Below are 10,494 nucleotides of genomic sequence, written 5' to 3'. Positions count from 1 at the left end.
GCATGACAGAAAGCTGTCATCTAGAATCTTTGAACCAGGACAAAAGGTTCTGTTGTTTAACTCTAGGCTCAGGCTATTCCCTGGGAAACTGAAGTCCCGGTGGAGGGGACCATATGTGATTACAAGTGTATCACTATATGGTTATGTGGAGCTTCAAGATATTGATTCTGATAAGAAGTTCATTGTTAATGGACAGAGAATCAAGCACTATCTTGAAGGCAATATTGAGCAAGAGTGCTCAAGGCTGAAGCTAGATTAAAAGCTCAGCAAGGTCCAGCTAAAGACAATAAAGAAGCGCTTGCTGGGAGGCAACCCAGCCATGGGGCATCACTTCCTCTAAGCATTTTGCCCTATTCTTGATTTTATTTGTTTATATAAAGTTCACTGATACTAAGGTAAAGAGTCAATTGTATAAGTTCACAGGGTTACAGAAGGATTCTGCACACAAAACAGAGAAAAAGAGCTCACTGGCAAGAAAACGCCAGTAAGAGTCTGTTTTGGGCGTTCAACGCCCAAAAGAAGCATCCACTGGGCGTTGAACGCTAGTAAGGATAGCCATCTGGGCGTTAAACGCTAGACAGAAGCATCTTCTGGGCGTTGAATGCTAGAAAGAAGCTTGTTCTGGGCGTTTAATGCCAGATTTACAGCGTCCTGGGCGTTCAGAAAAACGCCCAATGACAAAGGAGTTCCTGGCGTTCAACGCCAGAAAGAAGCAACAGCTGAGCGTTGAACGCCCAGGAGAGGCAGCATTTGGGCGTTGAACACCCAAAACATGCAGCGTTTGGGCGTTCAAACGCCAGGATGGTGGGGAGGAGGTGAATTCGTTTTTACTTCATATTTTTCATTCTAAATTTAATTTTCATGTTTCAATTCATGATTTCTTGCATAAACATGTTAAGAACCCTGATTTCTAAAATCCCTAATTTCTAAAAACCCTATTTTAAAAATATCAAATGTATCTTAATCCATAAGCACAAATCCTTTTTTTCAATCCAATTCAACTCTTTTTCAAAATTTTCAAAACAAATCTATCTTTTTTTCATTCAAAAATCCTTTCAACTAATCAATATCTTTTTCAAATCTCCATACTATCTTTTTCAAAAATCCAAATCTATCTTTTTCAAATATCTTTCATATCTTTTCAATTTTAAATCATATCTTTTCTTATCATACTTATCTTTTTTAAAAATCATATCTTCTATCTTATCTTTCTCCCTATTTTCGAAAACCTCCCCTCCCTTTTTTTTTTAAAAACCCATTCGGCCTCCTTCCTCTCATCCACCATCCTACACTAGCTCTCCTTCTATCTCTCTTCTTTCTTTTCTTTTGCTTGAGGACAAGCAAACCTCTAAGTTTGGTGTGTTTATCCGTGATCACTAAACCATACCCACTAAGATCATGGCTCCTAAAGGAAAACAACCCACTCCAAGAGGCAAGAAAGAGAGTGTTCCAAAACCACTTTGGAACCAAGGGAAGTTCTTAACTAAAGAACATTCAGACTATTATTACAAAATAATGGATCTAAGATCAGTGATCCCGGAAGTTAGATTCGATCTGAAAGAAGATGAATATCCGGAGATTCAGGAACTGGGAGATCCTGGCTAATCCTGAAACGAAAGTGGGAAGGAATATGGTCCAGGAGTTCTATGCTAATATGTGGCAAACAGACAAGCAAAGACTATCTGGATCTACTATCTATGACTATCGGACCTTGGTCAGAGCAAAGATTGTTCATACCCACCCTGACAAGATCAGGGAGATCTTAAAGCTACCTCAGCTGAAAGATGATCTAGACTCCTTCAATAGGAGAATGATGAGAACAGACAAGGGCCTGGAGAAGATTCTAGAGGATATATGTATCCCTGGAGCCAGGTGGACCACCAGAACGAAGGGTGTCCCAAATCAACTCAAAAGAGAAGATCTCAAACCAGTCGCCAGAGGATGGCTGGACTTCATTGGGCATTCTCTGCTGCCCACAAGCAACCGTTCTGAAGTCACTATTAGAAGAGCAGTGATGATCCATTGCATCATGATGGGAAAAGAAGTGGAAGTTCATCAACTGATTTCAACTGAATTCTACAAAATTGCAAACAAAAATTCCAAAGATTCCAGGTTGGCTTATCCAAGCTTGATTTCTATGCTCTGCAAGGACGTTGGAGTAAGGATGGGAATAACTGAGTATATCTCAGTTGAGCGGCCAATCACCAAAGCATCAATGGAAAAACAACAAGCACAAGATGACCCCATCAAGAAGAGAACACAGGAAATTCTCCCAGAAATCCCTCAATCTGAATACTGGGAGTATCTTGAAACATCTATTACCAAGATGCAAGAAGCTATGAAACAAATACAGAAAGAACAGAAGGAACAAAGTAGCATTCTTTGCTATTTGCTTAAAGAACAGGAGGAGCAAGGGCGTGATTTAAGGGAATTGAAGCACCAGAAATTATCTCTTGAAGGACCAAGCACCCCGCAGATTAGAGGAACATCCACTTCCCAGAACAAAGGTTGTTAAATTCCAATCTTAGCCTTAACTCTGTGATAACTGTTTTTATTTTAGTTTTATCTTAGGAGTCATATAGTAGTAATTAGTATCTATATTTTTTATTTTATTCCCAATTAAGCTATAATTTAATTTTATCATCATCATTAAACATGAATAAAATAGAAGAATTTCTTTAGAATAAGAGGTAATATTTTTCGAGTTTTTAATAAGATAAATTCTAATTATTTACATGTGGTGGCAATGCTTTCTGTCTTCTGAATGAATGCTTGAACAGTGCAGATGTCTTTTGAATTTGATGTTTAAGACTGTTAAATATGTTGGCTCTTGAAAGAATGATGAACATGAGACATGTTATTGATAATCTGAAAAATCATAAAAATGATTCTTGAAGCAAGAAAAAGCAGTGAATACAAAAGCTTGCAGAAAAAAAAAGAAATAGAGAAAGAAAAAGAAAAAAGCAAGCAAAAAAAGCCAAAGCTCTTAAAACCAAAAGGCAAGATCAAAAAAGCCAATAGCCCTTAAAACCAAAAGGCAAGGGCAATAAAAAGGACCCCAAGGCTTTGAGCATCAGCGGATAGGAGGGCCTAAAGGAATAAAATCCTGGCCTAAGCGGCTAAACCAAGCTGTCCCTAACCATGTGCTTGTGGCGTGAACAGAAGCAAAAAGCTACTAGTCCCGCTCATCTAATTAGAATCTGAGCTTCACTCAAAAACTCTGAGATATTATTGCTTCTTAAATGATTTGTATTCTATTTTATTTATCTAGTTGCTTGAGGACAAGCAACAGTTTAAGTTTGGTGTTGTGATGAGCGGATATTTTATACGCTTTTTGGGGTTAATTTCATATAGTTTCTAGTGTGTTTTAGTTAGTTTTTAGTTTATTTTCATTAGTTTCTAGGCAAAATTCATATTTCTAGACTTTACTATGATTTTGTGTGTTTTTCTGTGATTTCAGGTATTTTCTGGCTGAAATTGAGGGAGCTGAGCAAAAATCTGATTCAGGCTGAAAAAGGACTACTGATGCTGTTGGATTCTGACCTCCCTGCACTCAAAGTAGATTTTCTGGAGCTACAGAACTCCAAATGGAGCGCTTCTAATTGTGTTGGAAAGTAGACATCCAGGGCTTTCCAGCAATATATAATAGTCCATACTTTTCTCAAGGATAGACGACGTAAACTGGTATTCAACGCCAATCCCATGTTGCAGTCTGGCGTCCAGCGCCAGAAACAAGTTACAAAGTGGAGTCCAAAAAAGGATCCAAAGCTGGCGTTGAACGCCCAAAACAGCCCTATGCACGTGATTAGCTTAAGTCTCAGCCCCAGCACACACCAAGTGCAACATATTCTCCATCATTGCATACAAGTATAATTTGTGCTCTGCTCTTTTATTCCTTGCAATCATACTTGATAAATGAATTATTTTATTGTCTTCCTGACTAAGAGTTACAAGATAACCATAGATTGCTTCAAGCCAACAGTCTCCGTGGGATCGACCCTTACTCACGTAAGGTATTACTTGGACGACCCAGTGCACTTGCTGGTTAGTGGTACGAGTTGTAAAAAGTGTGATTTACAATTCGTGCACCAATGAGCCAATTGGCATCATTGTGCTCAACTATCTAAGATACCCTTATTGTTAAATGTGGAGGATTAGTTGAGGAGCACAATGAGAATAAGAATTTGGAGCTTCAAGGTAAAGAAGAGGAGTTGAAGCAAGAATTGCAACAAGAGGAGGAAGTTGAGATAATTGAACCGAAAAAAGCGGTTGAAGAATTAGGAGAGGTTGATCAAGAATTGGACTCGATCATTGAAGAGTTATTGTCCCTCACTAACAAATCACCTCGATGATCCCATTAAACCTTCTTCCATTGATCTTGAAAGCAACGTTAAGGAGGGTGCGCAACCTCCTAAGCATATGATGAATGATGAAGAATTGGAAGAAGGCGAGCAAGCAACAAATCTTCCTCTTGATGATGATCCCACACCAACACATGAGCCTCTTGAGATTGAGGAGTCTTCTCCCATTAAAATTAAGGTAGATGTTGAGATAATTTCCACATTACCTCCAAGTTGTAACATGAAGAATGGAGAAGAGCTAGAAGAGGTTGGTGAGAAAGTGGTTGAATGTGAAGAACTTTGTCAAGAAGTAGACATGGAAGATGCTTGTCAAGAGGTGGAGGTAACCAAAGAAGAGCACGAGGGGATGGACCTCGCATTGTCAAAGTGTGGGGAGGCCCCCTTCCTAAGTTACCATCATCCTTTACACCATTCAAGTGGGTAAAATTCTTATCTCTAAGCTTTCTAATTCCGCTTGAATATGATTTGCTTGAAACGAATGGCCAACTTAGAGCTCTTTGTGGAATGGAGAGAAAGAAAGAGTTGGTTAGTGGTAGGCATCACAATCCTCGGTTCATTATGGTTGGAAACTCCAAGTTTGGGAGCAATGGTTGGTGTAGAACCAATTTGCATGGATCTAGGAGGATGTTTGAGTGTCCTCATGAGAATTCTAAGAACTTACCACCCGGAGAGAACTACCATGATCAACTTGAAGACGAGTGTGAAAACAAAGTGTGGGATCTCGGATCACACAAAGAGGACCAATTTTGGGAGCTCATGGTTTATGAAGAACTCCATCAAAACTTGGAGTTATTAATTTTGAATGATAGAGCTTATTGTAAGTCCAAGCATTGGTGGAAGTTCAAGGATGAATTCAAGCACAAGCCACCTTGATGAGAGCTCTCCATAAGTCCAACTTAAGGACAATAAATAAAAGTGCTAGGTGGGACACACCCACCATGGTAAATTCCTTTCATTTTTCTCTTTTGTACATATTGGTAAATAAGCTTAATTTCATGTTTAGTTTTGTTTGTTGAGTTTATTTAGTAGTATAGTATGTTAAATAAGGTTTTATGGTATTTTGATAGCTGTTTGGAGGTTTGGAATGCTTGGTTTGGTGCAAGAAACTGGAAAATTTTAAAAAACAGAGCACCCATCCAAGCGTACGCGTCACCCACGTGTATGCGTGACCCCCAAGTTTCCAACTCCTCACGCATACGCCTCGCACACGCATACGCGTGACCACCAAAATTTTCAGGGTCCAGTACAAAAACCAGAAAGTTGTGCATGTAGTGTGCTGAAATTGTGCCTCTGGCACAGTTCTGGCCCACGCGTACGCGTCACCTATCTCTCTTCACTCACGCGTGCGTGTCAACGATGCGTATGCGTCGCACCTCACTTCTGCCACCCACGCGCACGCGTGACATGACGCGTACGCGTGACGCACTACCCTGTTTTAGCCACCTTCTTTTCTTCTCTTCTTTCCATGTTTTTCCTTCTTCTTTCTCCTCTTCTTTTCTATCCCTTCTTCAACCATCATCTAACGTTATCAATCACCATCTATCACCAACTCTTTTAGGTAGTTAGTTAGTTATTTAGTTTGTTTAATTTTTGTTTTCATGATAAGTGTTGGATTATTGATTTGATTTGCTGTTTCTTGATGCTGAAATTGTTTCATTGTTGGATTTCTTTGTTGAGGTTATATTTTGCTACTTGGAACTATATTCTTCATGCTTAATGTTTTTGAAAACCAAGTCTATAACATTGCCTTCAAACGTTTTAAAACTTTTGAATTGCATGTTTTAGCCACCATGTGATTTAATGCATTTCATTATGATTAGGCAATAGTGTATTATCAATGCATTTTTTTGGTGATGCTTGTTTATGATTGATCCTTATTTGCATCACCTATTTCATGCATTGAGATTTTGGAATTGTGGAATTGGATCGAAAGCTTACCTAGTGACATATTGTTTAGCTTTTCAAGCTTTGTGGACCATGCTTGCTATGTGATTGAGTTTAACTTCTATCTTATTTGTCCTAAGTTCCATAACACTCATGTGTTCCACCTCTATGTCATTTAGGTGTTGCAAACAAACTTCAATATGTGTCATTGTTTGATGTGTAAGCTTTATATTTCAATTGGTTCACTAAATTTACTTGCACATCAATCAATGTTCATTCATTATCCAATTCACAATTGCTTGATTATTTGCTTGAGTTCTTTCATGCTTCTTTATGTCTTGTTTGTTTATCTTAACCTACAAGATTTCTTGGAAGTATTTCAAGCACACTAGAATGAGCGAAGCGTATGCTTTCTTTTGTGTAATTGTGACATAGCTTCTTGTACTAGGGTGTGAGTTCTAAACTGCGCGCAATCTTAGAATTCACACACCTATTTTTCATTAATGTCACACTAATTCACTCACTCCATTCTAGTGGTCCTTACCTCATTCCAACAATTTACGCTTCCTTGCTTTTGCATTTTCTCATCTTACTATCCTATTTTCTATTTTCATGAGTGAGTCATCATAAGCTAAAATGAAAGTGGGAAGAAGGAACATGTAGCAGCCGGTTGATCCACCAGCTGAAGGTGGCAATCCGTATAGTCGCCGTAACCCCTTGCTCATCTTTGGATGCACCGAAGACGGTGCAAACTTTTAAGTGTGGAGAGGTCGTCTGACCAATCGGCGTTTTTGGGTGACAATTTCTAATCCCAACACTTTCGCATTTCATTTTTTTAGGTCTTTTAGAATTTTTAGTTGCATTCTCTTATTTTGCATATATGTATAATAAGCTTAGTCAAGATAATAAAATTTTCTAAGAAATTTATTTATAGGGCACCCCAATTAATTTGTGTAAAAAAAATTTTTTTAGAACTTGTTTGAATTATATATATTGTGGAACATGTTTTGAGCTAAGGACACATAAGCATGTGAGTTTTGAGCCTAATTGTGTGGTTACCTCATATAACCATTTATTTCCATTCTTGTGTGCATTATTTTCTTTCTATGATTGTAAATTTGATTTGTTTGATTCTTTATATCCATTATTTTATGTATACATGCATTTATATGATTGAGACCATTGTTTCAAATAGCTCACTTACCCAAATAGTCTTACATTTTATCTACCATTGTTAGCCAATTTTGAGCCTATGCTAAACCTATTTGTTCTTAATTTTAGCACATTACAAGCCCTAAGTGAAAAACAATAAATGTCCTTAATTTGGATCTTTGATTAGCTTAGGCTAGTGAGAGTGTTTATCATTTAATTGTGGGAGAGTTGGGAACATTGGTTGGGATAAAAGAGTGTTTTTGTATTGGTTTAATTACTCTGTTGGTCCCTATAGTTTCGTAAAATTTTCAATTAGGTCCCTATACTTTTTTTCTTTTTAATTGGGTCCTTGCACTAATTTTTTTTCAATTAAGTCCCTCTTAGTAGTAATTGGCTTAATTTTATAGGGACCTAACTAAAAAAAAAGAATTGGTATAGGGACCTAAATAAAAAAAAAGTGTAGGGACCCAATTAAAAAAAATTGGTCTAAGGACACAATTAAAAGAAAAAAAAGTATAGGGACCTAATTGAAAATTTTGCGAAACTATAGGGACCAACAGAGTAATTAAACCTTTTGTATTTTTATTGAAAATATTAGAAATTGGGTATATACTCATGTATTAATTAAATATTAAACCATATGCATTGATACTTTTGTATATACTTTATTGCAAAAAGAAAAAAATACAAAATAAAGAAAAATATATATCAAAAGAAAAATAAAAAGAAAAAAATAGAAAAAAAATATATATATAGAAAAAAAATTGCAATAAAAAAGGGACAAAATGCCCCAAAGTGAAGTTCAATAATAATCAATGCATATGTGTTGTGATAAAAAAAGAATGCATGAGTGTGTGAAAAAAGTGAAGAATGGATAATTAGGTTAGCTTTGAAATTGTATAGGTTATTATATAGGTTAGGTGAGAAGTTTAAATTAATCAAAGATTCAAAATTTAAGCCCACTTAGCCATATATATACCCTTACCTTGACCTTAACCCCATTACAACCTATGAGAAAGTCCTCAAGATATTTGTATGCATGCATTGAATAATTGTTGATCGTTAGATGAAAAACAAATCTTAGAAAACATGATTATAGGAGAATTGAGTGAATCATCCCTATACACTTGAGTGACTAGAGCGGATACGCATCCAGTGAGGGTTCGATCGCTCAATTACATGTTTTCACCTATGATCATCTATTTTCTTGCAAGTTTGTTAAATTTTGTTCAATAACTCAAATCAATTGTGGATTTGACTTGGTTGTTGATACCCTTAGCCCTTGTGTTCATATATGTACTCTTGGGAATTGATTTATTTTGACCAAGAAGTTGCATGCATATAGATAGATTGCATGTAGATAAGTTGTATGTAGATAGTTTGCAATTGAATAAATGTTGATACCCTTTGTCTCTTTCATGAGTTTAGCATGAGGACATGCTTGGTTTAAGTGTGGGGAGGTTTGATAAACCCTAATTTTGTGGTTTATCTTGTACTTAATTTAGGAGATTTTATCAACTTATCTCACATTTATTCGATGAAATAGCATGCTTTTGTAATTCTCCTTAAATTTGTACTTAAGTGTGAAAACATGCTTTTTAGGCCTTAAAATAGCTAAATTTAATTCACCTTAATTCCATTCGATGCCTTGATATGTTTGTTGAGTGATTTCAGATTCATAATGCAAGTATTGGATGGAAGAAGTGAAGAAAAAAGAATGCAAAGTGGAGAATTCATGAAGAAATGAACATTTGGAGAATTAAAGGCCACGCGCATGCGCCACCCACGCGTACGCGTGAGAAAAAACTCTGCCAGCGACGCGCACGCGTCGACCACGCACACGCGTGACGAGCGGCACGTGACTCACTTAAAGTAAATTCGCTGGGGGCGATTTCTGAGCTTTCCAGGCCCAAATCCAACTCGTTTCTGAGGCTATTTCATGCAGAATTTAAGATGGGTCAAGGAGGGCAATTAGTTAGTGTAGGAAACATGCCTTATTTTAGTTATAGAGAGAGAAGCTCCCTCTTCTCTCTAGAAATTAGGGTTCTTAGTTTACTTTCATCTTAGATTTAGGTTTAATTACTTGTTTTGATTTAGTTTCCTTTACTTTTCCTTGTTGATTTGCTTTAATTTCCTTAGTTCCTCTTGTTAATTTCTCTTTTATCCCTCTTTTTATTTTTATAAACACTATTGTTGGAGTTGGATTTTCTTTAATGCAATTTGATGTTTTATGTTTCTTTGATGTTTAATTGAGTTGTTATTGTTAATTTCTTGCATTGGGTAGTGGTAGAATTTATTATTCCTTACAATTTACTATGTTTTCCTTTTATGCCTACCAAGTGTTTGACAAAATACTTGGTTGGGCTTTAGAGTAGCTTTTTGAGCATTCTTGGCTTGGAAAGAGAAATTAGGTGCTCTTGAGTCATTAATACCCAACTTATGTTGGTGATCTAGAGTTGTTAGTTAATATTGTTTTCATTGACTCTAATCTCTTGCTAATTCAATTAGTAAGTTGATTAGGATTTTTGAATTGAGATTAACTAGTCTTATTTAACTTTCTCTCAAATGAAGATAACATTATACCTTCTTCTTATGTTGGAGATGACTAAATAGGATTAGCTCTTGTTAATCATTGTGTGATAGTTAATGACTAGGATAGAAAACCTATATTCTAAATTTTTGCCATGAATGTCTCTCTTTATTACTTGCTTCCTTTAGTTGCTTGCTTTACATTTCTTGCCTTTTTAATTTCTTGCACTTTTATCAATCCCCATGATACTCATAACCAATAATTGAGCACTCGATTGTGATTCCTAGGGTGAACGACCCGGGACTAATACTCTCGATTATTTTTATTGGGGTTGACTTTGTGACAACCAAAAATTAAACTTTGATTGAGCATTACTTGTTGGTTGAGAACTATACTTGCAACGAGGTTATTTCTCTTTTACCGAGAAGAAATTCTTAGCCGACGGTTTTGCTCACATCACTTTGCCGTTGCAATTATTTTTTCGCCCACATCTATAGTTATGAAAATCAGAAAATAAACTATCCTTGGTCACGAACTTAAAATCTGAACAAAAAAATGAAGACTCTT

The sequence above is a fragment of the Arachis ipaensis genome, chromosome B03 (genome assembly GCF_000816755.2).
Source record: "Arachis ipaensis cultivar K30076 chromosome B03, Araip1.1, whole genome shotgun sequence".
Classification (NCBI taxonomy): domain Eukaryota; kingdom Viridiplantae; phylum Streptophyta; class Magnoliopsida; order Fabales; family Fabaceae; genus Arachis; species Arachis ipaensis.
This window is presented reverse-complemented; position numbering follows the sequence as displayed.